This window comes from Pleurodeles waltl, chromosome 1_1 (genome assembly GCF_031143425.1).
Source record: "Pleurodeles waltl isolate 20211129_DDA chromosome 1_1, aPleWal1.hap1.20221129, whole genome shotgun sequence".
In the NCBI taxonomy this organism is placed as follows: domain Eukaryota; kingdom Metazoa; phylum Chordata; class Amphibia; order Caudata; family Salamandridae; genus Pleurodeles; species Pleurodeles waltl.
This window is the reverse complement of record NC_090436.1, coordinates 303,973,763-303,999,756: the sequence shown is the minus strand read 5'-3', so window position 1 is coordinate 303,999,756 and position 25,994 is coordinate 303,973,763. Positions and strand designations below refer to the sequence as shown.

At 58.3% G+C, this 25,994-nt stretch overlaps 23 non-coding genes and 1 pseudogene across 23 annotated transcripts; all 24 read right to left on the bottom strand.

The window, feature by feature from the left end:
- Positions 1-501: 501 nt before the first annotated feature.
- On the bottom strand, positions 502-665 carry LOC138292653 (U1 spliceosomal RNA). The gene has a single exon (XR_011202751.1). It is a non-coding gene; the product is annotated as a U1 spliceosomal RNA (small nuclear RNA).
- A 510-nt stretch (positions 666-1,175) lies between these two features.
- On the bottom strand, positions 1,176-1,339 carry LOC138292647 (U1 spliceosomal RNA). The gene has a single exon (XR_011202747.1). It is a non-coding gene; the product is annotated as a U1 spliceosomal RNA (small nuclear RNA).
- An 855-nt stretch (positions 1,340-2,194) lies between these two features.
- On the bottom strand, positions 2,195-2,358 carry LOC138292641 (U1 spliceosomal RNA). Its single transcript, XR_011202746.1, has one exon. It is a non-coding gene; the product is annotated as a U1 spliceosomal RNA (small nuclear RNA).
- Positions 2,359-3,213: 855 nt separating this feature from the next.
- LOC138292634 (U1 spliceosomal RNA) lies at positions 3,214-3,377 on the bottom strand. The gene has a single exon (XR_011202743.1). It is a non-coding gene; the product is annotated as a U1 spliceosomal RNA (small nuclear RNA).
- An 855-nt stretch (positions 3,378-4,232) lies between these two features.
- LOC138292628 (U1 spliceosomal RNA) lies at positions 4,233-4,396 on the bottom strand. Its single transcript, XR_011202742.1, has one exon. It is a non-coding gene; the product is annotated as a U1 spliceosomal RNA (small nuclear RNA).
- Positions 4,397-5,251: 855 nt separating this feature from the next.
- LOC138292622 (U1 spliceosomal RNA) lies at positions 5,252-5,415 on the bottom strand. The gene has a single exon (XR_011202740.1). It is a non-coding gene; the product is annotated as a U1 spliceosomal RNA (small nuclear RNA).
- A 510-nt stretch (positions 5,416-5,925) lies between these two features.
- Positions 5,926-6,063, bottom strand: LOC138291929 (U1 spliceosomal RNA; annotated as a pseudogene).
- A 6,083-nt stretch (positions 6,064-12,146) lies between these two features.
- LOC138292617 (U1 spliceosomal RNA) lies at positions 12,147-12,310 on the bottom strand. Its single transcript, XR_011202739.1, has one exon. It is a non-coding gene; the product is annotated as a U1 spliceosomal RNA (small nuclear RNA).
- A 510-nt stretch (positions 12,311-12,820) lies between these two features.
- Positions 12,821-12,984, bottom strand: LOC138292610 (U1 spliceosomal RNA). Its single transcript, XR_011202737.1, has one exon. It is a non-coding gene; the product is annotated as a U1 spliceosomal RNA (small nuclear RNA).
- An 855-nt stretch (positions 12,985-13,839) lies between these two features.
- Positions 13,840-14,003, bottom strand: LOC138292606 (U1 spliceosomal RNA). The gene has a single exon (XR_011202735.1). It is a non-coding gene; the product is annotated as a U1 spliceosomal RNA (small nuclear RNA).
- A 510-nt stretch (positions 14,004-14,513) lies between these two features.
- Positions 14,514-14,677, bottom strand: LOC138292600 (U1 spliceosomal RNA). The gene has a single exon (XR_011202734.1). It is a non-coding gene; the product is annotated as a U1 spliceosomal RNA (small nuclear RNA).
- An 855-nt stretch (positions 14,678-15,532) lies between these two features.
- Positions 15,533-15,696, bottom strand: LOC138292595 (U1 spliceosomal RNA). The gene has a single exon (XR_011202733.1). It is a non-coding gene; the product is annotated as a U1 spliceosomal RNA (small nuclear RNA).
- A 510-nt stretch (positions 15,697-16,206) lies between these two features.
- On the bottom strand, positions 16,207-16,370 carry LOC138292588 (U1 spliceosomal RNA). The gene has a single exon (XR_011202732.1). It is a non-coding gene; the product is annotated as a U1 spliceosomal RNA (small nuclear RNA).
- A 510-nt stretch (positions 16,371-16,880) lies between these two features.
- LOC138292584 (U1 spliceosomal RNA) lies at positions 16,881-17,044 on the bottom strand. Its single transcript, XR_011202730.1, has one exon. It is a non-coding gene; the product is annotated as a U1 spliceosomal RNA (small nuclear RNA).
- Positions 17,045-17,554: 510 nt separating this feature from the next.
- On the bottom strand, positions 17,555-17,718 carry LOC138292581 (U1 spliceosomal RNA). Its single transcript, XR_011202729.1, has one exon. It is a non-coding gene; the product is annotated as a U1 spliceosomal RNA (small nuclear RNA).
- Positions 17,719-18,228: 510 nt separating this feature from the next.
- On the bottom strand, positions 18,229-18,392 carry LOC138292575 (U1 spliceosomal RNA). Its single transcript, XR_011202728.1, has one exon. It is a non-coding gene; the product is annotated as a U1 spliceosomal RNA (small nuclear RNA).
- Positions 18,393-18,902: 510 nt separating this feature from the next.
- LOC138292569 (U1 spliceosomal RNA) lies at positions 18,903-19,066 on the bottom strand. The gene has a single exon (XR_011202727.1). It is a non-coding gene; the product is annotated as a U1 spliceosomal RNA (small nuclear RNA).
- Positions 19,067-19,921: 855 nt separating this feature from the next.
- Positions 19,922-20,085, bottom strand: LOC138292564 (U1 spliceosomal RNA). The gene has a single exon (XR_011202726.1). It is a non-coding gene; the product is annotated as a U1 spliceosomal RNA (small nuclear RNA).
- Positions 20,086-20,940: 855 nt separating this feature from the next.
- Positions 20,941-21,104, bottom strand: LOC138292558 (U1 spliceosomal RNA). The gene has a single exon (XR_011202725.1). It is a non-coding gene; the product is annotated as a U1 spliceosomal RNA (small nuclear RNA).
- Positions 21,105-21,959: 855 nt separating this feature from the next.
- LOC138292556 (U1 spliceosomal RNA) lies at positions 21,960-22,123 on the bottom strand. The gene has a single exon (XR_011202723.1). It is a non-coding gene; the product is annotated as a U1 spliceosomal RNA (small nuclear RNA).
- Positions 22,124-22,978: 855 nt separating this feature from the next.
- LOC138292551 (U1 spliceosomal RNA) lies at positions 22,979-23,142 on the bottom strand. The gene has a single exon (XR_011202722.1). It is a non-coding gene; the product is annotated as a U1 spliceosomal RNA (small nuclear RNA).
- Positions 23,143-23,652: 510 nt separating this feature from the next.
- Positions 23,653-23,816, bottom strand: LOC138292548 (U1 spliceosomal RNA). Its single transcript, XR_011202721.1, has one exon. It is a non-coding gene; the product is annotated as a U1 spliceosomal RNA (small nuclear RNA).
- Positions 23,817-24,326: 510 nt separating this feature from the next.
- Positions 24,327-24,490, bottom strand: LOC138292543 (U1 spliceosomal RNA). The gene has a single exon (XR_011202718.1). It is a non-coding gene; the product is annotated as a U1 spliceosomal RNA (small nuclear RNA).
- A 510-nt stretch (positions 24,491-25,000) lies between these two features.
- Positions 25,001-25,164, bottom strand: LOC138292540 (U1 spliceosomal RNA). The gene has a single exon (XR_011202717.1). It is a non-coding gene; the product is annotated as a U1 spliceosomal RNA (small nuclear RNA).
- Positions 25,165-25,994: the final 830 nt, after the last annotated feature.

Sequence of the window (25,994 nt, the reverse complement as noted above, 5' to 3'; positions counted from 1 at the left end):
GGGGACAGGGCAAGGGGGGCCCGCTTGGCATCTCCCTGCAGAGCGAGGGTGGCATCCACAGAGGCAAGGCCTGAGGCGGGGCAGAGCATGGGCGTGGGGGCGCAAAGTGACCAGCCAAGGCCCCGCAGACCCTTTGGGCAAAGCCGTTGCCTACCCAAAGCTGCTTCCCAGAAGCCTCGGCCGGCCGGCCAGTGAAATTTACATGACCACGCCATCCAGCAGAGCCAATCAGGGCCTTGCTTTCAGGATCCTCTCCATTGCTGAGAATTTGGGCAAGGGTAGAGTACAGCATGCTGACAGGTGGGCTCGCCAGGTGGAACGAAGGCCCAGAAGCAGCTTTTGAGGCCCTTTCCCAGCATTCCCCAGGCTCCTGAATTTGCATGCCTCTTCCCCTTGCCCAGCCCCATTTCCAGCCTACTGCAGCACCCAGAAGGAAGCTGGAGAGACAGCTAAGGGTGCTCCAGAGTGGTTTTTCTTGTTGCCTTTCTTGATACCAGAGATCAGGGGAAAGCGCGAACGCAGTCCCCCACTACCAGAAATTATGCAGTCGAGTATCCCGCATTTGGGGACATCGCAGGGGTCAGCACATCCGAAGTGCAATGGATGAGCCTCACCCTGGGAGAACCACCTTCGTGATCATGGTGTCTCCCCTGCCAGGTAAGTATGAGTTGGAAGGGGACAGGGCAAGGGGGGCCCGCTTGGCATCTCCCTGCAGAGCGAGGGTGGCATCCACAGAGGCAAGGCCTGAGGCGGGGCAGAGCATGGGCGTGGGGGCGCAAAGTGACCAGCCAAGGCCCCGCAGACCCTTTGGGCAAAGCCGTTGCCTACCCAAAGCTGCTTCCCAGAAGCCTCGGCCGGCCGGCCAGTGAAATTTACATGACCACGCCATCCAGCAGAGCCAATCAGGGCCTTGCTTTCAGGATCCTCTCCATTGCTGAGAATTTGGGCAAGGGTAGAGTACAGCATGCTGACAGGTGGGCTCGCCAGGTGGAACGAAGGCCCAGAAGCAGCTTTTGAGGCCCTTTCCCAGCATTCCCCAGGCTCCTGAATTTGCATGCCTCTTCCCCTTGCCCAGCCCCATTTCCAGCCTACTGCAGCACCCAGAAGGAAGCTGGAGAGACAGCTAAGGGTGCTCCAGAGTGGTTTTTCTTGTTGCCTTTCTTGATACCAGAGATCAGGGGAAAGCGCGAACGCAGTCCCCCACTACCAGAAATTATGCAGTCGAGTATCCCGCATTTGGGGACATCGCAGGGGTCAGCACATCCGAAGTGCAATGGATGAGCCTCACCCTGGGAGAACCACCTTCGTGATCATGGTGTCTCCCCTGCCAGGTAAGTATGAGTTGGAAGGGGACAGGGCAAGGGGGGCCCGCTTGGCATCTCCCTGCAGAGCGAGGGTGGCATCCACAGAGGCAAGGCCTGAGGCGGGGCAGAGCATGGGCGTGGGGGCGCAAAGTGACCAGCCAAGGCCCCGCAGACCCTTTGGGCAAAGCCGTTGCCTACCCAAAGCTGCTTCCCAGAAGCCTCGGCCGGCCGGCCAGTGAAATTTACATGACCACGCCATCCAGCAGAGCCAATCAGGGCCTTGCTTTCAGGATCCTCTCCATTGCTGAGAATTTGGGCAAGGGTAGAGTACAGCATGCTGACAGGTGGGCTCGCCAGGTGGAAAGAAGGCCCAGAAGCAGAGTTGGAGGCTTCTGAGCCTACAGAACTGCCACTAAGCCCTACTCTAGGGCTAGGCAGTGCTTTTGTTGGCCAAAGCCAGGGAAAAGGCCTGCCGGGGAGCAGTGTTTCGCGCCCTGAGCCCCTCACGCCTTCCCGAATGCTCCCAAACGCGGCAGAACCCTCGCCGGGCAGAGCCCTCGCCGGGCCCAGGCCTGGTGGCCTCAGCCATAGTCTTGGCCCCAGAAGGCAAGGGTGAGGACTACAGGCTGACAGCCGGTCCACAAGCCCAGGGGCTTAGCTGAGAGGGACAGACCTGTCACCTAGCCAGGGCCTACTTTCCTCTCTCTGGATAGGTCCCCTGAGTGGGAGGCGGCAGCTATCCCAGCACTCCCCAGGCTCCTGAATTTGCATGCCTCTTCCCCTTGCCCAGCCCCATTTCCAGCCTGCTGCAGCACCCAGAAGGAAGCTGGAGAGACAGCTAAGGGTGCTCCAGAGTGGTTTTTCATGTTGCCTTTCTTGATACCAGAGATCAGGGGAAAGCGCGAACGCAGTCCCCCACTACCAGAAATTATGCAGTCGAGTATCCCGCATTTGGGGACATCGCAGGGGTCAGCACATCCGAAGTGCAATGGATGAGCCTCACCCTGGGAGAACCACCTTCGTGATCATGGTGTCTCCCCTGCCAGGTAAGTATGAGTTGGAAGGGGACAGGGCAAGGGGGGCCCGCTTGGCATCTCCCTGCAGAGCGAGGGTGGCATCCACAGAGGCAAGGCCTGAGGCGGGGCAGAGCATGGGCGTGGGGGCGCAAAGTGACCAGCCAAGGCCCCGCAGACCCTTTGGGCAAAGCCGTTGCCTACCCAAAGCTGCTTCCCAGAAGCCTCGGCCGGCCGGCCAGTGAAATTTACACGACCACGCCATCCAGCAGAGCCAATCAGGGCCTTGCTTTCAGGATCCTCTCCATTGCTGAGAATTTGGGCAAGGGTAGAGTACAGCATGCTGACAGGTGGGCTCGCCAGGTGGAAAGAAGGCCCAGAAGCAGAGTTGGAGGCTTCTGAGCCTACAGAACTGCCACTAAGCCCTACTCTAGGGCTAGGCAGTGCTTTTGTTGGCCAAAGCCAGGGAAAAGGCCTGCCGGGGAGCAGTGTTTCGCGCCCTGAGCCCCTCACGCCTTCCCGAACGCTCCCAAACGCGGCAGAACCCTCGCCGGGCAGAGCCCTCGCCGGGCCCAGGCCTGGTGGCCTCAGCCATAGTCTTGGCCCCAGAAGGCAAGGGTGAGGACTACAGGCTGACAGCCGGTCCACAAGCCCAGGGGCTTAGCTGAGAGGGACAGACCTGTCACCTAGCCAGGGCCTACTTTCCTCTCTCTGGATAGGTCCCCTGAGTGGGAGGCGGCAGCTATCCCAGCACTCCCCAGGCTCCTGAATTTGCATGCCTCTTCCCCTTGCCCAGCCCCATTTCCAGCCTGCTGCAGCACCCAGAAGGAAGCTGGAGAGACAGCTAAGGGTGCTCCAGAGTGGTTTTTCTTGTTGCCTTTCTTGATACCAGAGATCAGGGGAAAGCGCGAACGCAGTCCCCCACTACCAGAAATTATGCAGTCGAGTATCCCGCATTTGGGGACATCGCAGGGGTCAGCACATCCGAAGTGCAATGGATGAGCCTCACCCTGGGAGAACCACCTTCGTGATCATGGTGTCTCCCCTGCCAGGTAAGTATGAGTTGGAAGGGGACAGGGCAAGGGGGGCCCGCTTGGCATCTCCCTGCAGAGCGAGGGTGGCATCCACAGAGGCAAGGCCTGAGGCGGGGCAGAGCATGGGCGTGGGGGCGCAAAGTGACCAGCCAAGGCCCCGCAGACCCTTTGGGCAAAGCCGTTGCCTACCCAAAGCTGCTTCCCAGAAGCCTCGGCCGGCCGGCCAGTGAAATTTACATGACCACGCCATCCAGCAGAGCCAATCAGGGCCTTGCTTTCAGGATCCTCTCCATTGCTGAGAATTTGGGCAAGGGTAGAGTACAGCATGCTGACAGGTGGGCTCGCCAGGTGGAAAGAAGGCCCAGAAGCAGAGTTGGAGGCTTCTGAGCCTACAGAACTGCCACTAAGCCCTACTCTAGGGCTAGGCAGTGCTTTTGTTGGCCAAAGCCAGGGAAAAGGCCTGCCGGGGAGCAGTGTTTCGCGCCCTGAGCCCCTCACGCCTTCCCGAACGCTCCCAAACGCGGCAGAACCCTCGCCGGGCAGAGCCCTCGCCGGGCCCAGGCCTGGTGGCCTCAGCCATAGTCTTGGCCCCAGAAGGCAAGGGTGAGGACTACAGGCTGACAGCCGGTCCACAAGCCCAGGGGCTTAGCTGAGAGGGACAGACCTGTCACCTAGCCAGGGCCTACTTTCCTCTCTCTGGATAGGTCCCCTGAGTGGGAGGCGGCAGCTATCCCAGCACTCCCCAGGCTCCTGAATTTGCATGCCTCTTCCCCTTGCCCAGCCCCATTTCCAGCCTGCTGCAGCACCCAGAAGGAAGCTGGAGAGACAGCTAAGGGTGCTCCAGAGTGGTTTTTCTTGTTGCCTTTCTTGATACCAGAGATCAGGGGAAAGCGCGAACGCAGTCCCCCACTACCAGAAATTATGCAGTCGAGTATCCCGCATTTGGGGACATCGCAGGGGTCAGCACATCCGAAGTGCAATGGATGAGCCTCACCCTGGGAGAACCACCTTCGTGATCATGGTGTCTCCCCTGCCAGGTAAGTATGAGTTGGAAGGGGACAGGGCAAGGGGGGCCCGCTTGGCATCTCCCTGCAGAGCGAGGGTGGCATCCACAGAGGCAAGGCCTGAGGCGGGGCAGAGCATGGGCGTGGGGGCGCAAAGTGACCAGCCAAGGCCCCGCAGACCCTTTGGGCAAAGCCGTTGCCTACCCAAAGCTGCTTCCCAGAAGCCTCGGCCGGCCGGCCAGTGAAATTTACATGACCACGCCATCCAGCAGAGCCAATCAGGGCCTTGCTTTCAGGATCCTCTCCATTGCTGAGAATTTGGGCAAGGGTAGAGTACAGCATGCTGACAGGTGGGCTCGCCAGGTGGAAAGAAGGCCCAGAAGCAGAGTTGGAGGCTTCTGAGCCTACAGAACTGCCACTAAGCCCTACTCTAGGGCTAGGCAGTGCTTTTGTTGGCCAAAGCCAGGGAAAAGGCCTGCCGGGGAGCAGTGTTTCGCGCCCTGAGCCCCTCACGCCTTCCCGAACGCTCCCAAACGCGGCAGAACCCTCGCCGGGCAGAGCCCTCGCCGGGCCCAGGCCTGGTGGCCTCAGCCATAGTCTTGGCCCCAGAAGGCAAGGGTGAGGACTACAGGCTGACAGCCGGTCCACAAGCCCAGGGGCTTAGCTGAGAGGGACAGACCTGTCACCTAGCCAGGGCCTACTTTCCTCTCTCTGGATAGGTCCCCTGAGTGGGAGGCGGCAGCTATCCCAGCACTCCCCAGGCTCCTGAATTTGCATGCCTCTTCCCCTTGCCCAGCCCCATTTCCAGCCTGCTGCAGCACCCAGAAGGAAGCTGGAGAGACAGCTAAGGGTGCTCCAGAGTGGTTTTTCTTGTTGCCTTTCTTGATACCAGAGATCAGGGGAAAGCGCGAACGCAGTCCCCCACTACCAGAAATTATGCAGTCGAGTATCCCGCATTTGGGGACATCGCAGGGGTCAGCACATCCGAAGTGCAATGGATGAGCCTCACCCTGGGAGAACCACCTTCGTGATCATGGTGTCTCCCCTGCCAGGTAAGTATGAGTTGGAAGGGGACAGGGCAAGGGGGGCCCGCTTGGCATCTCCCTGCAGAGCGAGGGTGGCATCCACAGAGGCAAGGCCTGAGGCGGGGCAGAGCATGGGCGTGGGGGCGCAAAGTGACCAGCCAAGGCCCCGCAGACCCTTTGGGCAAAGCCGTTGCCTACCCAAAGCTGCTTCCCAGAAGCCTCGGCCGGCCGGCCAGTGAAATTTACATGACCACGCCATCCAGCAGAGCCAATCAGGGCCTTGCTTTCAGGATCCTCTCCATTGCTGAGAATTTGGGCAAGGGTAGAGTACAGCATGCTGACAGGTGGGCTCGCCAGGTGGAACGAAGGCCCAGAAGCAGCTTTTGAGGCCCTTTCCCAGCATTCCCCAGGCTCCTGAATTTGCATGCCTCTTCCCCTTGCCCAGCCCCATTTCCAGCCTACTGCAGCACCCAGAAGGAAGCTGGAGAGACAGCTAAGGGTGCTCCAGAGTGGTTTTTCTTGTTGCCTTTCTTGATACCAGAGATCAGGGGAAAGCGCGAACGCAGTCCCCCACTACCAGAAATTATGCAGTCGAGTATCCCGCATTTGGGGACATCGCAGGGGTCAGCACATCCGAAGTGCAATGGATGAGCCTCACCCTGGGAGAACCACCTTTTTTTTTTTTTTTTTTTTTTTTTTTTTTTTTTTTTTAAGTTTCAAAAACCTTTATTAAGTGCTTTAAGTAGGCGATACATAGGTTTTTAAAGAGTGGTACCTCTTCCCTTAGGAAGGGCAGTCCAGTTCAACTTTGTTTCAAATCACATTTTAACAACACAGTCAGTTTACATATGAAATAAGTAGTAAAGGGGGTTTGGTTTCTTGGGGCAGTGTGGGGAGTTCAGTGGGAAGGAGGGGTTAGGGTTTACAGTTCTTCCTCCTTCTCACCCTCCTTGTTGTCCTTGTCTGTGTAATCTCTCAGCAGGTTGAGTACCATTCGGCGGCACGCTTCCCTGCTCACCACCTCCCCGTTGGTCACCAGTCGGGTCCTGGCATACAAGAGGATGTCCTTTATGCAGCAGAGGATTCTCCAGCATCCTTGGATGGCCTCCACTGAGTGTGTCTTTGGAAACAGCCCATACAGCACAGAGTGGTGAGTGATGTTTGGGTATGGGATGTGGTCTTCCATTTCTTGTTTTAAGGCTCCCCGCAGTCTCTGGGCAAAAGGGCAGGCCCAGAACAGATGGTATGTAGTTTCCTCGGCAGGGCCACCCCTTGGGCATTCTCTGTGTGGGCACAGGCCCCTGCTGTGCATGAATGACCGGACTGGCAGTCCCCCTTTCACGGCCATCCATGCAATGTCTTTGTGCCTGTTGGTTAGGGATGGGGAGGATACATTTTCCCACACCCTTGTTGCTGTAGCAGGTGGCAGGTCGCTCACTGGTTCTGTGGTGTCCCTGGACCTGATTAGTCTGTGGATTGTCCTGGGCTTCCATAGGCTTGGTGTGACACAGTTCAGCCCAAATTCCACCACAAACTTCTCAATCTCCTTGTAGTACCAGGGGAGGTCCCAGTTGAACATTGTTGCATTCTCCCACTTATCCCATCCCAGTCTTCTCCATACTGGGAGCAGGAAGAAGCGGAAGACCCTGTAAGCTGAGTGATCCTTGTTCTCGTTCGTCAGGGTTATTCGGACGCAGCCACACACAAAGAAGGCTCTGAGGATTGTCGGGATGTCAGGGACTGCCTTCCCTCCCTTGCGATGCTCCTTGTGCATGACTGTCCTTTTCACCCTGTCCATCTTTGAGTGCCAAACAAAGTGGAAAACCATGCTGTTCACAGCCCGTGCTACGTTGGCCAGGAGTGGCCAGGCCTGTGTCACATACTGCAGCACGGGCAGTGCGTCGTTCCTGAGCACCAGAGCCTTTCCTTCAATGCTCAGGTGTCTCAAGCTCCAAAAGCCCAGTTTCTGCTTGACTTTGGCCAGGCGTTCGTTCCAGCTTTTCGCCGCCGCTCCTGGTCCCCCAAACCAGATACCGAGGATCTTTACCAGTCCTGCCTCAACGGGGAAAGGGAGAGGCTCGTTACATAGGTCCCAGCGGCCAAAAAGCTTTGCCTGTGATTTGTCCACGTTGATCTTTGCTCCTGATGCTTTGCCAAAGTCCTTGCATGCCTCCAGCAGGGACTGGACCGATTTCCCATCTGTGCAGAAGAGGGTGACGTCGTCCATGTACAGCGAACACTTGACTTCTTTCTTTGCGTCTCCTGGTGTCGGGATCCCTCTGATGTTCGGGTTCTTCCTGATGTACTCCGCGAGTAGCTCTATAACCAAAACAAACAAAGAGGGCGAGAGCGGGCAGCCTTGTCTTACCCCAGACCTGATAGGAAAGGGGTCTGTTTTCCAACCATTTACCATGACTGAACTGAAAATGTCTGTATACATTATTCTAACATAATTGCAGAAGCGCTCCCCCAGCCCAAAACCCTGCAGTACCCTCTCCATGAACTCATGGGAGACGCGGTCGAAGGCCTTTTCCTGATCGAGACAGACCAGCGCAGCGTGAATATTCCGGTCTGTGATGTATTGGATCGTGTCCCTGATCAGTGCTAGGCTGTCCGCCACTCTGCGTCCTGGTACCCCACAGGTCTGGTCTGGGTGAACTAACTCTCCCATAGCGCTCTTGAGTCTATTCACCATTGTCTTTGCCAGGATCTTGTAGTCCACATTCAGGAGAGAGATGGGACGCCAGTTCTTGAGGTCACATCTCTCCCCCTTATGTTTATACAGGAGTGCGATCGTTCCTTCCCTTAATGTGTGGGGCATGACTCCCTCCTGCTCCATCTCCTCATACAGCTCCAGAAGGTCTGCTCCCACTAGGTCCCACAGTGAAGTGTAGAATTCAATTGGTAGACCATCACTGCCTGGCGTCTTTCCTGACTTGAAGGATTTAACTGCAATGTGCAGCTCCTCCAGAGTGAGGGGTGCGTTGAGGACTTCCCTTGCTGGTGTGGAGACCTTTCTCGGGATACCTGCCAAAAACCTTTCTGCCTGATCCCCATCTGACCTCTTCTCTGAGTAGAGGTCCCCATAGAAATCTGTCACAGCCTTCCTAATGTCTTCCTTGGTGTCACACAAAATTCCCTCCCTGTTGCGCAGTTGAACCAGTGGGGTGTGCGCAGAGTGGACTTTCTTAAAGAAGAAGGAGTTGCATTTCTCCCCCTTTTCCAGGTTCTCCACCTTAGAACGGAAGATGATCCTCCTGGATTCCTCATGAAAGTGCTCGCTCAGCTCTTTCTTGACTGCCTCCAGAGGGTTCATGACGTCCCATCCCCGGAGTTGGAGGTCGTGCAGTTCTTGCAGCTGTTGCTGCAGTCTACTGAACTCCCTCTTCCTCCCCCTTGCTGCTTTCCTGCCCACGTTCTTAAAGAAATCCTGAATCCTGCCTTTCACCCATTCCCACCATTCCCCTATGGACTGGAAGGTGTCTTTCATGTCTTGCCACTCACTGTAAGTCCTCCTCAGCTCCTCCTGTACATCCTCTCTCCCCAGCAGAGAGCTATTCAGTTTCCAGGTGCCCGGACCTGTCAGGAACTTCCCTGTTAGTTCCCCCTGAAACCTGATAGCCCTGTGGTCAGAGAAATGCACTGTCACCATGGAGTGCTGCCTGATCCTCACTGATCTAGAGGTGAAAACAAAGTCTATCCTGGATCGCACAGATCCATCAGGGCGGCTCCAGGTGAAATTCCTGGCGTCCGCCCCCATGGATCCAATGACGTCCGTCAGGGAGGCCTCACCCACCATCTCCGCTAGGAGTTTCGCACCATCATCTATCCATCCTTCCTTAGCTCTGGTCCCACATCTACCACCACTCTCTAGTATACAGTTGAAATCCCCACCCATCATGATTGTTCTGGAGGTGACCAGCTGTGGTCTGAGGCGCTGGAACAGCTCCCGTCTCTCACCTACATCAGAAGGCGCATACACATTGATCAGTCTAACCGGTTCTCCTGCCCATGAGCCGTCAACGACAAGAGCCCTGCCGCCTTCCAGCTCGGTGACCGAGTCCACTGTGAAGCACCTCCCTCTGACTAAGGTAGCGACTCCTACAGACCTACTGCTGTTCCCCCCAGACCAAAAAGAAGGCCCAAATGCCCACTGCTGTTCTAGGTGGGTGTATGAAGCTGAAAAAGGGATGGAGCATTCCTGAATCATGTACACATCACATTCCTGGCTGGCAAGAAAGTTCAAGGTGCTAGCACATCTGCGCTTGTCTCTGATACTTCTCACATTTATGGAAAACAATGAAATAGCCATCTTAATTAGTGTTTAAGAGTTTAACTTAGGCTCAAATACTAACTATCAAGTCAGAGTAATTAGCTGTTATCACACAGTGACAAGTCTACTTACAGGGCTGGTCAGGCTCCTGGCAGGTCTCCGGCGCGGGGGCTGTTGTCTTGGCCACCGTTGCTTGGTGCTTCTCTGAGGCTGGCTTGCCCACGTGGCTGGTCTCTGGCTCTTCCTCCTCCATGGAGGCCTCTTCCTTCTCAGCTATTGCTGGCGATGGTGGTGGGGACGCTTCCATGACGCTGGCTAGCGCCCTCATCTCCTGCAGCACTCTGGTGACTTGCTCCAGTTGGTCATCTGGACCCTCATTCCCTGGTTGTTCTTCTTCTTCTGACTCCTCTGGATCGGAGTTGGGGTTGTGGTTGCTCAGGTGTTTCTTCCTGGTCTTCTTTGTTACTTGTGGGGGACTGTGCCTCCTTTTCCTGCGCTCCTGTTTTGTCCAGGGTTCTTCTTCCTGGTTCTCAGAGGCGAGTTGGGGAGCGTTGTCTGTTGGCATACTCTCAGGGATGGCAGGCATTCCTTCTTCTGTGCTCTGTGGCTCCAGGACTGGCGTGGAGCCTTGGTCAGGTTTGACTTGCTCCTGCCTGGGGCCTTTCCTCCTCCCAGTTTCCTTGGTCTTTCTGGGTGCTGGGACTGGAAGGCTGGCCACGGCAGCCTCCTCCTGTGCCTCTCTCCCAGGAGGTTTGGCCGCCTGGGCATAGGACTTGGCTCTTTGCGGGCAGTCTTTGAAACGGTGGCCCACGGCACCGCAGAGGTTGCAGGGGGCTTCCTCTTTGCATGCCCTGGCTGTGTGTCCTTCTCTTTTGCAGTTCTTGCACACTTGCACTGTGCAATCTTTAGCGGTGTGGCCCGGTTTACTACACTTGTTGCACAGTCTGGGCTGCCCGGGGTAGAAGAGGTAGCCCGAGTCGCGCCCTAGGGAGAAGCTTGAAGGAGGGTGATGGATTCCATCCGGGGCGGCCGGGTCCTCTTTCAGCTTCACCATGACTGTCCATTTACCATCCCATATTCCATCACTGTCCAGGTTGCGGGAGGGTTCTCTCGTCACTGTGCAGTGTCGGCGTAGGAAGGTGGTCAGGTCCTGGATGTTGACATGCGGGTTGTAGACGTGCACGGTCATCCTCTTCACCTCCAACACGAGTTGGCACTCCAGGTGGAAGTCGGCGAAGGGTTTCTCGTCCCGTCTTGACCAGCACATCTGCCAGTATCTCCTGCAGATTGATTCCGACATGAACGTCAGCAGGTAAGTGCCTTTGGGTGCATCTGACATTATGCACCAAAGCTCAGCTGCTGTGAACCCCATCTTGGTCACCAGCAACTCTGTGAAAGTCTTTCTGCTCAGCTCTGGTGTGGAGCCATCCGATTCCACCTTCCTCTGCATCTTCACCGTGTTGTGGAACCAGGGGTTCAGCGGTCTGCTCATCCTGTCCTTGCTGTTGCGGCGTGCCTTGGGAAGGGTCCTTCAGGGAGCTGCAGCAGGTAGGTACTCCTCAGGCCTGCTCCTGGTGGCTGGCAGTGGTTCCCTTCAGGCAGGCAGGGAAGCTTGGCAGGCAGGGGTTCCCCTCAGCAGGCAGGCAGGCAGGCAGGCCTCAGTATCCAGGCAGCTCCAGCAGGCAAGGAAGGGTCTCCAGCAGGCAAGCAGCTCCAGCAGGCAGGTGAGAGTCCACAGCAGGCGGTTCCAGCAGGCAGGCGAAGTCCACAGCAGGCAGGTGAAGGTCCACAGCAGGCAGGCAGGCAGGCAGGTTTCAGCAGGCAGGTATCTTCAGCAGGATGCAGCTCCAGTAATAGCACTTAAAAGTGCCCTTGTGTGCATATAGCACCAGGTAGTTCTTTGGCAGAACAGTGACCTCTAGTGGACACTAAAGGTACTGCAGGCACGGGGTGATCGTGGTGTCTCCCCTGCCAGGTAAGTATGAGTTGGAAGGGGACAGGGCAAGGGGGGCCCGCTTGGCATCTCCCTGCAGAGCGAGGGTGGCATCCACAGAGGCAAGGCCTGAGGCGGGGCAGAGCATGGGCGTGGGGGCGCAAAGTGACCAGCCAAGGCCCCGCAGACCCTTTGGGCAAAGCCGTTGCCTACCCAAAGCTGCTTCCCAGAAGCCTCGGCCGGCCGGCCAGTGAAATTTACATGACCACGCCATCCAGCAGAGCCAATCAGGGCCTTGCTTTCAGGATCCTCTCCATTGCTGAGAATTTGGGCAAGGGTAGAGTACAGCATGCTGACAGGTGGGCTCGCCAGGTGGAACGAAGGCCCAGAAGCAGCTTTTGAGGCCCTTTCCCAGCATTCCCCAGGCTCCTGAATTTGCATGCCTCTTCCCCTTGCCCAGCCCCATTTCCAGCCTACTGCAGCACCCAGAAGGAAGCTGGAGAGACAGCTAAGGGTGCTCCAGAGTGGTTTTTCTTGTTGCCTTTCTTGATACCAGAGATCAGGGGAAAGCGCGAACGCAGTCCCCCACTACCAGAAATTATGCAGTCGAGTATCCCGCATTTGGGGACATCGCAGGGGTCAGCACATCCGAAGTGCAATGGATGAGCCTCACCCTGGGAGAACCACCTTCGTGATCATGGTGTCTCCCCTGCCAGGTAAGTATGAGTTGGAAGGGGACAGGGCAAGGGGGGCCCGCTTGGCATCTCCCTGCAGAGCGAGGGTGGCATCCACAGAGGCAAGGCCTGAGGCGGGGCAGAGCATGGGCGTGGGGGCGCAAAGTGACCAGCCAAGGCCCCGCAGACCCTTTGGGCAAAGCCGTTGCCTACCCAAAGCTGCTTCCCAGAAGCCTCGGCCGGCCGGCCAGTGAAATTTACATGACCACGCCATCCAGCAGAGCCAATCAGGGCCTTGCTTTCAGGATCCTCTCCATTGCTGAGAATTTGGGCAAGGGTAGAGTACAGCATGCTGACAGGTGGGCTCGCCAGGTGGAACGAAGGCCCAGAAGCAGCTTTTGAGGCCCTTTCCCAGCATTCCCCAGGCTCCTGAATTTGCATGCCTCTTCCCCTTGCCCAGCCCCATTTCCAGCCTACTGCAGCACCCAGAAGGAAGCTGGAGAGACAGCTAAGGGTGCTCCAGAGTGGTTTTTCTTGTTGCCTTTCTTGATACCAGAGATCAGGGGAAAGCGCGAACGCAGTCCCCCACTACCAGAAATTATGCAGTCGAGTATCCCGCATTTGGGGACATCGCAGGGGTCAGCACATCCGAAGTGCAATGGATGAGCCTCACCCTGGGAGAACCACCTTCGTGATCATGGTGTCTCCCCTGCCAGGTAAGTATGAGTTGGAAGGGGACAGGGCAAGGGGGGCCCGCTTGGCATCTCCCTGCAGAGCGAGGGTGGCATCCACAGAGGCAAGGCCTGAGGCGGGGCAGAGCATGGGCGTGGGGGCGCAAAGTGACCAGCCAAGGCCCCGCAGACCCTTTGGGCAAAGCCGTTGCCTACCCAAAGCTGCTTCCCAGAAGCCTCGGCCGGCCGGCCAGTGAAATTTACATGACCACGCCATCCAGCAGAGCCAATCAGGGCCTTGCTTTCAGGATCCTCTCCATTGCTGAGAATTTGGGCAAGGGTAGAGTACAGCATGCTGACAGGTGGGCTCGCCAGGTGGAAAGAAGGCCCAGAAGCAGAGTTGGAGGCTTCTGAGCCTACAGAACTGCCACTAAGCCCTACTCTAGGGCTAGGCAGTGCTTTTGTTGGCCAAAGCCAGGGAAAAGGCCTGCCGGGGAGCAGTGTTTCGCGCCCTGAGCCCCTCACGCCTTCCCGAACGCTCCCAAACGCGGCAGAACCCTCGCCGGGCAGAGCCCTCGCCGGGCCCAGGCCTGGTGGCCTCAGCCATAGTCTTGGCCCCAGAAGGCAAGGGTGAGGACTACAGGCTGACAGCCGGTCCACAAGCCCAGGGGCTTAGCTGAGAGGGACAGACCTGTCACCTAGCCAGGGCCTACTTTCCTCTCTCTGGATAGGTCCCCTGAGTGGGAGGCGGCAGCTATCCCAGCACTCCCCAGGCTCCTGAATTTGCATGCCTCTTCCCCTTGCCCAGCCCCATTTCCAGCCTGCTGCAGCACCCAGAAGGAAGCTGGAGAGACAGCTAAGGGTGCTCCAGAGTGGTTTTTCTTGTTGCCTTTCTTGATACCAGAGATCAGGGGAAAGCGCGAACGCAGTCCCCCACTACCAGAAATTATGCAGTCGAGTATCCCGCATTTGGGGACATCGCAGGGGTCAGCACATCCGAAGTGCAATGGATGAGCCTCACCCTGGGAGAACCACCTTCGTGATCATGGTGTCTCCCCTGCCAGGTAAGTATGAGTTGGAAGGGGACAGGGCAAGGGGGGCCCGCTTGGCATCTCCCTGCAGAGCGAGGGTGGCATCCACAGAGGCAAGGCCTGAGGCGGGGCAGAGCATGGGCGTGGGGGCGCAAAGTGACCAGCCAAGGCCCCGCAGACCCTTTGGGCAAAGCCGTTGCCTACCCAAAGCTGCTTCCCAGAAGCCTCGGCCGGCCGGCCAGTGAAATTTACATGACCACGCCATCCAGCAGAGCCAATCAGGGCCTTGCTTTCAGGATCCTCTCCATTGCTGAGAATTTGGGCAAGGGTAGAGTACAGCATGCTGACAGGTGGGCTCGCCAGGTGGAACGAAGGCCCAGAAGCAGCTTTTGAGGCCCTTTCCCAGCATTCCCCAGGCTCCTGAATTTGCATGCCTCTTCCCCTTGCCCAGCCCCATTTCCAGCCTACTGCAGCACCCAGAAGGAAGCTGGAGAGACAGCTAAGGGTGCTCCAGAGTGGTTTTTCTTGTTGCCTTTCTTGATACCAGAGATCAGGGGAAAGCGCGAACGCAGTCCCCCACTACCAGAAATTATGCAGTCGAGTATCCCGCATTTGGGGACATCGCAGGGGTCAGCACATCCGAAGTGCAATGGATGAGCCTCACCCTGGGAGAACCACCTTCGTGATCATGGTGTCTCCCCTGCCAGGTAAGTATGAGTTGGAAGGGGACAGGGCAAGGGGGGCCCGCTTGGCATCTCCCTGCAGAGCGAGGGTGGCATCCACAGAGGCAAGGCCTGAGGCGGGGCAGAGCATGGGCGTGGGGGCGCAAAGTGACCAGCCAAGGCCCCGCAGACCCTTTGGGCAAAGCCGTTGCCTACCCAAAGCTGCTTCCCAGAAGCCTCGGCCGGCCGGCCAGTGAAATTTACATGACCACGCCATCCAGCAGAGCCAATCAGGGCCTTGCTTTCAGGATCCTCTCCATTGCTGAGAATTTGGGCAAGGGTAGAGTACAGCATGCTGACAGGTGGGCTCGCCAGGTGGAAAGAAGGCCCAGAAGCAGAGTTGGAGGCTTCTGAGCCTACAGAACTGCCACTAAGCCCTACTCTAGGGCTAGGCAGTGCTTTTGTTGGCCAAAGCCAGGGAAAAGGCCTGCCGGGGAGCAGTGTTTCGCGCCCTGAGCCCCTCACGCCTTCCCGAACGCTCCCAAATGCGGCAGAACCCTCGCCGGGCAGAGCCCTCGCCGGGCCCAGGCCTGGTGGCCTCAGCCATAGTCTTGGCCCCAGAAGGCAAGGGTGAGGACTACAGGCTGACAGCCGGTCCACAAGCCCAGGGGCTTAGCTGAGAGGGACAGACCTGTCACCTAGCCAGGGCCTACTTTCCTCTCTCTGGATAGGTCCCCTGAGTGGGAGGCGGCAGCTATCCCAGCACTCCCCAGGCTCCTGAATTTGCATGCCTCTTCCCCTTGCCCAGCCCCATTTCCAGCCTGCTGCAGCACCCAGAAGGAAGCTGGAGAGACAGCTAAGGGTGCTCCAGAGTGGTTTTTCTTGTTGCCTTTCTTGATACCAGAGATCAGGGGAAAGCGCGAACGCAGTCCCCCACTACCAGAAATTATGCAGTCGAGTATCCCGCATTTGGGGACATCGCAGGGGTCAGCACATCCGAAGTGCAATGGATGAGCCTCACCCTGGGAGAACCACCTTCGTGATCATGGTGTCTCCCCTGCCAGGTAAGTATGAGTTGGAAGGGGACAGGGCAAGGGGGGCCCGCTTGGCATCTCCCTGCAGAGCGAGGGTGGCATCCACAGAGGCAAGGCCTGAGGCGGGGCAGAGCATGGGCGTGGGGGCGCAAAGTGACCAGCCAAGGCCCCGCAGACCCTTTGGGCAAAGCCGTTGCCTACCCAAAGCTGCTTCCCAGAAGCCTCGGCCGGCCGGCCAGTGAAATTTACATGACCACGCCATCCAGCAGAGCCAATCAGGGCCTTGCTTTCAGGATCCTCTCCATTGCTGAGAATTTGGGCAAGGGTAGAGTACAGCATGCTGACAGGTGGGCTCGCCAGGTGGAACGAAGGCCCAGAAGCAGCTTTTGAGGCCCTTTCCCAGCATTCCCCAGGCTCCTGAATTTGCATGCCTCTTCCCCTTGCCCAGCCCCATTTCCAGCCTACTGCAGCACCCAGAAGGAAGCTGGAGAGACAGCTAAGGGTGCTCCAGAGTGGTTTTTCTTGTTGCCTTTCTTGATACCAGAGATCAGGGGAAAGCGCGAACGCAGTCCCCCACTACCAGAAATTATGCAGTCGAGTATCCCGCATTTGGGGACATCGCAGGGGTCAGCACATCCGAAGTGCAATGGATGAGCCTCACCCTGGGAGAACCACCTTCGTGATCATGGTGTCTCCCCTGCCAGGTAAGTATGAGTTGGAAGGGGACAGGGCAAGGGGGGCCCGCTTGGCATCTCCCTGCAGAGCGAGGGTGGCATCCACAGAGGCAAGGCCTGAGGCGGGGCAGAGCATGGGCGTGGGGGCGCAAAGTGACCAGCCAAGGCCCCGCAGACCCTTTGGGCAAAGCCGTTGCCTACCCAAAGCTGCTTCCCAGAAGCCTCGGCCGGCCGGCCAGTGAAATTTACATGACCACGCCATCCAGCAGAGCCAATCAGGGCCTTGCTTTCAGGATCCTCTCCATTGCTGAGAATTTGGGCAAGGGTAGAGTACAGCATGCTGACAGGTGGGCTCGCCAGGTGGAACGAAGGCCCAGAAGCAGCTTTTGAGGCCCTTTCCCAGCATTCCCCAGGCTCCTGAATTTGCATGCCTCTTCCCCTTGCCCAGCCCCATTTCCAGCCTACTGCAGCACCCAGAAGGAAGCTGGAGAGACAGCTAAGGGTGCTCCAGAGTGGTTTTTCTTGTTGCCTTTCTTGATACCAGAGATCAGGGGAAAGCGCGAACGCAGTCCCCCACTACCAGAAATTATGCAGTCGAGTATCCCGCATTTGGGGACATCGCAGGGGTCAGCACATCCGAAGTGCAATGGATGAGCCTCACCCTGGGAGAACCACCTTCGTGATCATGGTGTCTCCCCTGCCAGGTAAGTATGAGTTGGAAGGGGACAGGGCAAGGGGGGCCCGCTTGGCATCTCCCTGCAGAGCGAGGGTGGCATCCACAGAGGCAAGGCCTGAGGCGGGGCAGAGCATGGGCGTGGGGGCGCAAAGTGACCAGCCAAGAACCCGCAGACCCTTTGGGCAAAGCCGTTGCCTACCCAAAGCTGCTTCCCAGAAGCCTCGGCCGGCCGGCCAGTGAAATTTACATGACCACGCCATCCAGCAGAGCCAATCAGGGCCTTGCTTTCAGGATCCTCTCCATTGCTGAGAATTTGGGCAAGGGTAGAGTACAGCATGCTGACAGGTGGGCTCGCCAGGTGGAACGAAGGCCCAGAAGCAGCTTTTGAGGCCCTTTCCCAGCATTCCCCAGGCTCCTGAATTTGCATGCCTCTTCCCCTTGCCCAGCCCCATTTCCAGCCTACTGCAGCACCCAGAAGGAAGCTGGAGAGACAGCTAAGGGTGCTCCAGAGTGGTTTTTCTTGTTGCCTTTCTTGATACCAGAGATCAGGGGAAAGCGCGAACGCAGTCCCCCACTACCAGAAATTATGCAGTCGAGTATCCCGCATTTGGGGACATCGCAGGGGTCAGCACATCCGAAGTGCAATGGATGAGCCTCACCCTGGGAGAACCACCTTCGTGATCATGGTGTCTCCCCTGCCAGGTAAGTATGAGTTGGAAGGGGACAGGGCAAGGGGGGCCCGCTTGGCATCTCCCTGCAGAGCGAGGGTGGCATCCACAGAGGCAAGGCCTGAGGCGGGGCAGAGCATGGGCGTGGGGGCGCAAAGTGACCAGCCAAGGCCCCGCAGACCCTTTGGGCAAAGCCGTTGCCTACCCAAAGCTGCTTCCCAGAAGCCTCGGCCGGCCGGCCAGTGAAATTTACATGACCACGCCATCCAGCAGAGCCAATCAGGGCCTTGCTTTCAGGATCCTCTCCATTGCTGAGAATTTGGGCAAGGGTAGAGTACAGCATGCTGACAGGTGGGCTCGCCAGGTGGAACGAAGGCCCAGAAGCAGCTTTTGAGGCCCTTTCCCAGCATTCCCCAGGCTCCTGAATTTGCATGCCTCTTCCCCTTGCCCAGCCCCATTTCCAGCCTGCTGCAGCACCCAGAAGGAAGCTGGAGAGACAGCTAAGGGTGCTCCAGAGTGGTTTTTCTTGTTGCCTTTCTTGATACCAGAGATCAGGGGAAAGCGCGAACGCAGTCCCCCACTACCAGAAATTATGCAGTCGAGTATCCCGCATTTGGGGACATCGCAGGGGTCAGCACATCCGAAGTGCAATGGATGAGCCTCACCCTGGGAGAACCACCTTCGTGATCATGGTGTCTCCCCTGCCAGGTAAGTATGAGTTGGAAGGGGACAGGGCAAGGGGGGCCCGCTTGGCATCTCCCTGCAGAGCGAGGGTGGCATCCACAGAGGCAAGGCCTGAGGCGGGGCAGAGCATGGGCGTGGGGGCGCAAAGTGACCAGCCAAGGCCCCGCAGACCCTTTGGGCAAAGCCGTTGCCTACCCAAAGCTGCTTCCCAGAAGCCTCGGCCGGCCGGCCAGTGAAATTTACATGACCACGCCATCCAGCAGAGCCAATCAGGGCCTTGCTTTCAGGATCCTCTCCATTGCTGAGAATTTGGGCAAGGGTAGAGTACAGCATGCTGACAGGTGGGCTCGCCAGGTGGAACGAAGGCCCAGAAGCAGCTTTTGAGGCCCTTTCCCAGCATTCCCCAGGCTCCTGAATTTGCATGCCTCTTCCCCTTGCCCAGCCCCATTTCCAGCCTACTGCAGCACCCAGAAGGAAGCTGGAGAGACAGCTAAGGGTGCTCCAGAGTGGTTTTTCTTGTTGCCTTTCTTGATACCAGAGATCAGGGGAAAGCGCGAACGCAGTCCCCCACTACCAGAAATTATGCAGTCGAGTATCCCGCATTTGGGGACATCGCAGGGGTCAGCACATCCGAAGTGCAATGGATGAGCCTCACCCTGGGAGAACCACCTTCGTGATCATGGTGTCTCCCCTGCCAGGTAAGTATGAGTTGGAAGGGGACAGGGCAAGGGGGGCCCGCTTGGCATCTCCCTGCAGAGCGAGGGTGGCATCCACAGAGGCAAGGCCTGAGGCGGGGCAGAGCATGGGCGTGGGGGCGCAAAGTGACCAGCCAAGGCCCCGCAGACCCTTTGGGCAAAGCCGTTGCCTACCCAAAGCTGCTTCCCAGAAGCCTCGGCCGGCCGGCCAGTGAAATTTACATGACCACGCCATCCAGCAGAGCCAATCAGGGCCTTGCTTTCAGGATCCTCTCCATTGCTGAGAATTTGGGCAAGGGTAGAGTACAGCATGCTGACAGGTGGGCTCGCCAGGTGGAAAGAAGGCCCAGAAGCAGAGTTGGAGGCTTCTGAGCCTACAGAACTGCCACTAAGCCCTACTCTAGGGCTAGGCAGTGCTTTTGTTGGCCAAAGCCAGGGAAAAGGCCTGCCGGGGAGCAGTGTTTCGCGCCCTGAGCCCCTCACGCCTTCCCGAACGCTCCCAAACGCGGCAGAACCCTCGCCGGGCAGAGCCCTCGCCGGGCCCAGGCCTGGTGGCCTCAGCCATAGTCTTGGCCCCAGAAGGCAAGGGTGAGGACTACAGGCTGACAGCCGGTCCACAAGCCCAGGGGCTTAGCTGAGAGGGACAGACCTGTCACCTAGCCAGGGCCTACTTTCCTCTCTCTGGATAGGTCCCCTGAGTGGGAGGCGGCAGCTATCCCAGCACTCCCCAGGCTCCTGAATTTGCATGCCTCTTCCCCTTGCCCAGCCCCATTTCCAGCCTGCTGCAGCACCCAGAAGGAAGCTGGAGAGACAGCTAAGGGTGCTCCAGAGTGGTTTTTCTTGTTGCCTTTCTTGATACCAGAGATCAGGGGAAAGCGCGAACGCAGTCCCCCACTACCAGAAATTATGCAGTCGAGTATCCCGCATTTGGGGACATCGCAGGGGTCAGCACATCCGAAGTGCAATGGATGAGCCTCACCCTGGGAGAACCACCTTCGTGATCATGGTGTCTCCCCTGCCAGGTAAGTATGAGTTGGAAGGGGACAGGGCAAGGGGGGCCCGCTTGGCATCTCCCTGCAGAGCGAGGGTGGCATCCACAGAGGCAAGGCCTGAGGCGGGGCAGAGCATGGGCGTGGGGGCGCAAAGTGACCAGCCAAGGCCCCGCAGACCCTTTGGGCAAAGCCGTTGCCTACCCAAAGCTGCTTCCCAGAAGCCTCGGCCGGCCGGCCAGTGAAATTTACATGACCACGCCATCCAGCAGAGCCAATCAGGGCCTTGCTTTCAGGATCCTCTCCATTGCTGAGAATTTGGGCAAGGGTAGAGTACAGCATGCTGACAGGTGGGCTCGCCAGGTGGAAAGAAGGCCCAGAAGCAGAGTTGGAGGCTTCTGAGCCTACAGAACTGCCACTAAGCCCTACTCTAGGGCTAGGCAGTGCTTTTGTTGGCCAAAGCCAGGGAAAAGGCCTGCCGGGGAGCAGTGTTTCGCGCCCTGAGCCCCTCACGCCTTCCCGAATGCTCCCAAACGCGGCAGAACCCTCGCCGGGCAGAGCCCTCGCCGGGCCCAGGCCTGGTGGCCTCAGCCATAGTCTTGGCCCCAGAAGGCAAGGGTGAGGACTACAGGCTGACAGCCGGTCCACAAGCCCAGGGGCTTAGCTGAGAGGGACAGACCTGTCACCTAGCCAGGGCCTACTTTCCTCTCTCTGGATAGGTCCCCTGAGTGGGAGGCGGCAGCTATCCCAGCACTCCCCAGGCTCCTGAATTTGCATGCCTCTTCCCCTTGCCCAGCCCCATTTCCAGCCTGCTGCAGCACCCAGAAGGAAGCTGGAGAGACAGCTAAGGGTGCTCCAGAGTGGTTTTTCATGTTGCCTTTCTTGATACCAGAGATCAGGGGAAAGCGCGAACGCAGTCCCCCACTACCAGAAATTATGCAGTCGAGTATCCCGCATTTGGGGACATCGCAGGGGTCAGCACATCCGAAGTGCAATGGATGAGCCTCACCCTGGGAGAACCACCTTCGTGATCATGGTGTCTCCCCTGCCAGGTAAGTATGAGTTGGAAGGGGACAGGGCAAGGGGGGCCCGCTTGGCATCTCCCTGCAGAGCGAGGGTGGCATCCACAGAGGCAAGGCCTGAGGCGGGGCAGAGCATGGGCGTGGGGGCGCAAAGTGACCAGCCAAGGCCCCGCAGACCCTTTGGGCAAAGCCGTTGCCTACCCAAAGCTGCTTCCCAGAAGCCTCGGCCGGCCGGCCAGTGAAATTTACATGACCACGCCATCCAGCAGAGCCAATCAGGGCCTTGCTTTCAGGATCCTCTCCATTGCTGAGAATTTGGGCAAGGGTAGAGTACAGCATGCTGACAGGTGGGCTCGCCAGGTGGAAAGAAGGCCCAGAAGCAGAGTTGGAGGCTTCTGAGCCTACAGAACTGCCACTAAGCCCTACTCTAGGGCTAGGCAGTGCTTTTGTTGGCCAAAGCCAGGGAAAAGGCCTGCCGGGGAGCAGTGTTTCGCGCCCTGAGCCCCTCACGCCTTCCCGAACGCTCCCAAACGCGGCAGAACCCTCGCCGGGCAGAGCCCTCGCCGGGCCCAGGCCTGGTGGCCTCAGCCATAGTCTTGGCCCCAGAAGGCAAGGGTGAGGACTACAGGCTGACAGCCGGTCCACAAGCCCAGGGGCTTAGCTGAGAGGGACAGACCTGTCACCTAGCCAGGGCCTACTTTCCTCTCTCTGGATAGGTCCCCTGAGTGGGAGGCGGCAGCTATCCCAGCACTCCCCAGGCTCCTGAATTTGCATGCCTCTTCCCCTTGCCCAGCCCCATTTCCAGCCTGCTGCAGCACCCAGAAGGAAGCTGGAGAGACAGCTAAGGGTGCTCCAGAGTGGTTTTTCTTGTTGCCTTTCTTGATACCAGAGATCAGGGGAAAGCGCGAACGCAGTCCCCCACTACCAGAAATTATGCAGTCGAGTATCCCGCATTTGGGGACATCGCAGGGGTCAGCACATCCGAAGTGCAATGGATGAGCCTCACCCTGGGAGAACCACCTTCGTGATCATGGTGTCTCCCCTGCCAGGTAAGTATGAGTTGGAAGGGGACAGGGCAAGGGGGGCCCGCTTGGCATCTCCCTGCAGAGCGAGGGTGGCATCCACAGAGGCAAGGCCTGAGGCGGGGCAGAGCATGGGCGTGGGGGCGCAAAGTGACCAGCCAAGGCCCCGCAGACCCTTTGGGCAAAGCCGTTGCCTACCCAAAGCTGCTTCCCAGAAGCCTCGGCCGGCCGGCCAGTGAAATTTACATGACCACGCCATCCAGCAGAGCCAATCAGGGCCTTGCTTTCAGGATCCTCTCCATTGCTGAGAATTTGGGCAAGGGTAGAGTACAGCATGCTGACAGGTGGGCTCGCCAGGTGGAAAGAAGGCCCAGAAGCAGAGTTGGAGGCTTCTGAGCCTACAGAACTGCCACTAAGCCCTACTCTAGGGCTAGGCAGTGCTTTTGTTGGCCAAAGCCAGGGAAAAGGCCTGCCGGGGAGCAGTGTTTCGCGCCCTGAGCCCCTCACGCCTTCCCGAACGCTCCCAAACGCGGCAGAACCCTCGCCGGGCAGAGCCCTCGCCGGGCCCAGGCCTGGTGGCCTCAGCCATAGTCTTGGCCCCAGAAGGCAAGGGTGAGGACTACAGGCTGACAGCCGGTCCACAAGCCCAGGGGCTTAGCTGAGAGGGACAGACCTGTCACCTAGCCAGGGCCTACTTTCCTCTCTCTGGATAGGTCCCCTGAGTGGGAGGCGGCAGCTATCCCAGCACTCCCCAGGCTCCTGAATTTGCATGCCTCTTCCCCTTGCCCAGCCCCATTTCCAGCCTGCTGCAGCACCCAGAAGGAAGCTGGAGAGACAGCTAAGGGTGCTCCAGAGTGGTTTTTCTTGTTGCCTTTCTTGATACCAGAGATCAGGGGAAAGCGCGAACGCAGTCCCCCACTACCAGAAATTATGCAGTCGAGTATCCCGCATTTGGGGACATCGCAGGGGTCAGCACATCCGAAGTGCAATGGATGAGCCTCACCCTGGGAGAACCACCTTCGTGATCATGGTGTCTCCCCTGCCAGGTAAGTATGAGTTGGAAGGGGACAGGGCAAGGGGGGCCCGCTTGGCATCTCCCTGCAGAGCGAGGGTGGCATCCACAGAGGCAAGGCCTGAGGCGGGGCAGAGCATGGGCGTGGGGGCGCAAAGTGACCAGCCAAGGCCCCGCAGACCCTTTGGGCAAAGCCGTTGCCTACCCAAAGCTGCTTCCCAGAAGCCTCGGCCGGCCGGCCAGTGAAATTTACATGACCACGCCATCCAGCAGAGCCAATCAGGGCCTTGCTTTCAGGATCCTCTCCATTGCTGAGAATTTGGGCAAGGGTAGAGTACAGCATGCTGACAGGTGGGCTCGCCAGGTGGAACGAAGGCCCAGAAGCAGCTTTTGAGGCCCTTTCCCAGCATTCCCCAGGCTCCTGAATTTGCATGCCTCTTCCCCTTGCCCAGCCCCATTTCCAGCCTACTGCAGCACCCAGAAGGAAGCTGGAGAGACAGCTAAGGGTGCTCCAGAGTGGTTTTTCTTGTTGCCTTTCTTGATACCAGAGATCAGGGGAAAGCGCGAACGCAGTCCCCCACTACCAGAAATTATGCAGTCGAGTATCCCGCATTTGGGGACATCGCAGGGGTCAGCACATCCGAAGTGCAATGGATGAGCCTCACCCTGGGAGAACCACCTTCGTGATCATGGTGTCTCCCCTGCCAGGTAAGTATGAGTTGGAAGGGGACAGGGCAAGGGGGGCCCGCTTGGCATCTCCCTGCAGAGCGAGGGTGGCATCCACAGAGGCAAGGCCTGAGGCGGGGCAGAGCATGGGCGTGGGGGCGCAAAGTGACCAGCCAAGGCCCCGCAGACCCTTTGGGCAAAGCCGTTGCCTACCCAAAGCTGCTTCCCAGAAGCCTCGGCCGGCCGGCCAGTGAAATTTACATGACCACGCCATCCAGCAGAGCCAATCAGGGCCTTGCTTTCAGGATCCTCTCCATTGCTGAGAATTTGGGCAAGGGTAGAGTACAGCATGCTGACAGGTGGGCTCGCCAGGTGGAACGAAGGCCCAGAAGCAGCTTTTGAGGCCCTTTCCCAGCATTCCCCAGGCTCCTGAATTTGCATGCCTCTTCCCCTTGCCCAGCCCCATTTCCAGCCTACTGCAGCACCCAGAAGGAAGCTGGAGAGACAGCTAAGGGTGCTCCAGAGTGGTTTTTCTTGTTGCCTTTCTTGATACCAGAGATCAGGGGAAAGCGCGAACGCAGTCCCCCACTACCAGAAATTATGCAGTCGAGTATCCCGCATTTGGGGACATCGCAGGGGTCAGCACATCCGAAGTGCAATGGATGAGCCTCACCCTGGGAGAACCACCTTCGTGATCATGGTGTCTCCCCTGCCAGGTAAGTATGAGTTGGAAGGGGACAGGGCAAGGGGGGCCCGCTTGGCATCTCCCTGCAGAGCGAGGGTGGCATCCACAGAGGCAAGGCCTGAGGCGGGGCAGAGCATGGGCGTGGGGGCGCAAAGTGACCAGCCAAGGCCCCGCAGACCCTTTGGGCAAAGCCGTTGCCTACCCAAAGCTGCTTCCCAGAAGCCTCGGCCGGCCGGCCAGTGAAATTTACATGACCACGCCATCCAGCAGAGCCAATCAGGGCCTTGCTTTCAGGATCCTCTCCATTGCTGAGAATTTGGGCAAGGGTAGAGTACAGCATGCTGACAGGTGGGCTCGCCAGGTGGAACGAAGGCCCAGAAGCAGCTTTTGAGGCCCTTTCCCAGCATTCCCCAGGCTCCTGAATTTGCATGCCTCTTCCCCTTGCCCAGCCCCATTTCCAGCCTACTGCAGCACCCAGAAGGAAGCTGGAGAGACAGCTAAGGGTGCTCCAGAGTGGTTTTTCTTGTTGCCTTTCTTGATACCAGAGATCAGGGGAAAGCGCGAACGCAGTCCCCCACTACCAGAAATTATGCAGTCGAGTATCCCGCATTTGGGGACATCGCAGGGGTCAGCACATCCGAAGTGCAATGGATGAGCCTCACCCTGGGAGAACCACCTTCGTGATCATGGTGTCTCCCCTGCCAGGTAAGTATGAGTTGGAAGGGGACAGGGCAAGGGGGGCCCGCTTGGCATCTCCCTGCAGAGCGAGGGTGGCATCCACAGAGGCAAGGCCTGAGGCGGGGCAGAGCATGGGCGTGGGGGCGCAAAGTGACCAGCCAAGGCCCCGCAGACCCTTTGGGCAAAGCCGTTGCCTACCCAAAGCTGCTTCCCAGAAGCCTCGGCCGGCCGGCCAGTGAAATTTACATGACCACGCCATCCAGCAGAGCCAATCAGGGCCTTGCTTTCAGGATCCTCTCCATTGCTGAGAATTTGGGCAAGGGTAGAGTACAGCATGCTGACAGGTGGGCTCGCCAGGTGGAAAGAAGGCCCAGAAGCAGAGTTGGAGGCTTCTGAGCCTACAGAACTGCCACTAAGCCCTACTCTAGGGCTAGGCAGTGCTTTTGTTGGCCAAAGCCAGGGAAAAGGCCTGCCGGGGAGCAGTGTTTCGCGCCCTGAGCCCCTCACGCCTTCCCGAACGCTCCCAAACGCGGCAGAACCCTCGCCGGGCAGAGCCCTCGCCGGGCCCAGGCCTGGTGGCCTCAGCCATAGTCTTGGCCCCAGAAGGCAAGGGTGAGGACTACAGGCTGACAGCCGGTCCACAAGCCCAGGGGCTTAGCTGAGAGGGACAGACCTGTCACCTAGCCAGGGCCTACTTTCCTCTCTCTGGATAGGTCCCCTGAGTGGGAGGCGGCAGCTATCCCAGCACTCCCCAGGCTCCTGAATTTGCATGCCTCTTCCCCTTGCCCAGCCCCATTTCCAGCCTGCTGCAGCACCCAGAAGGAAGCTGGAGAGACAGCTAAGGGTGCTCCAGAGTGGTTTTTCT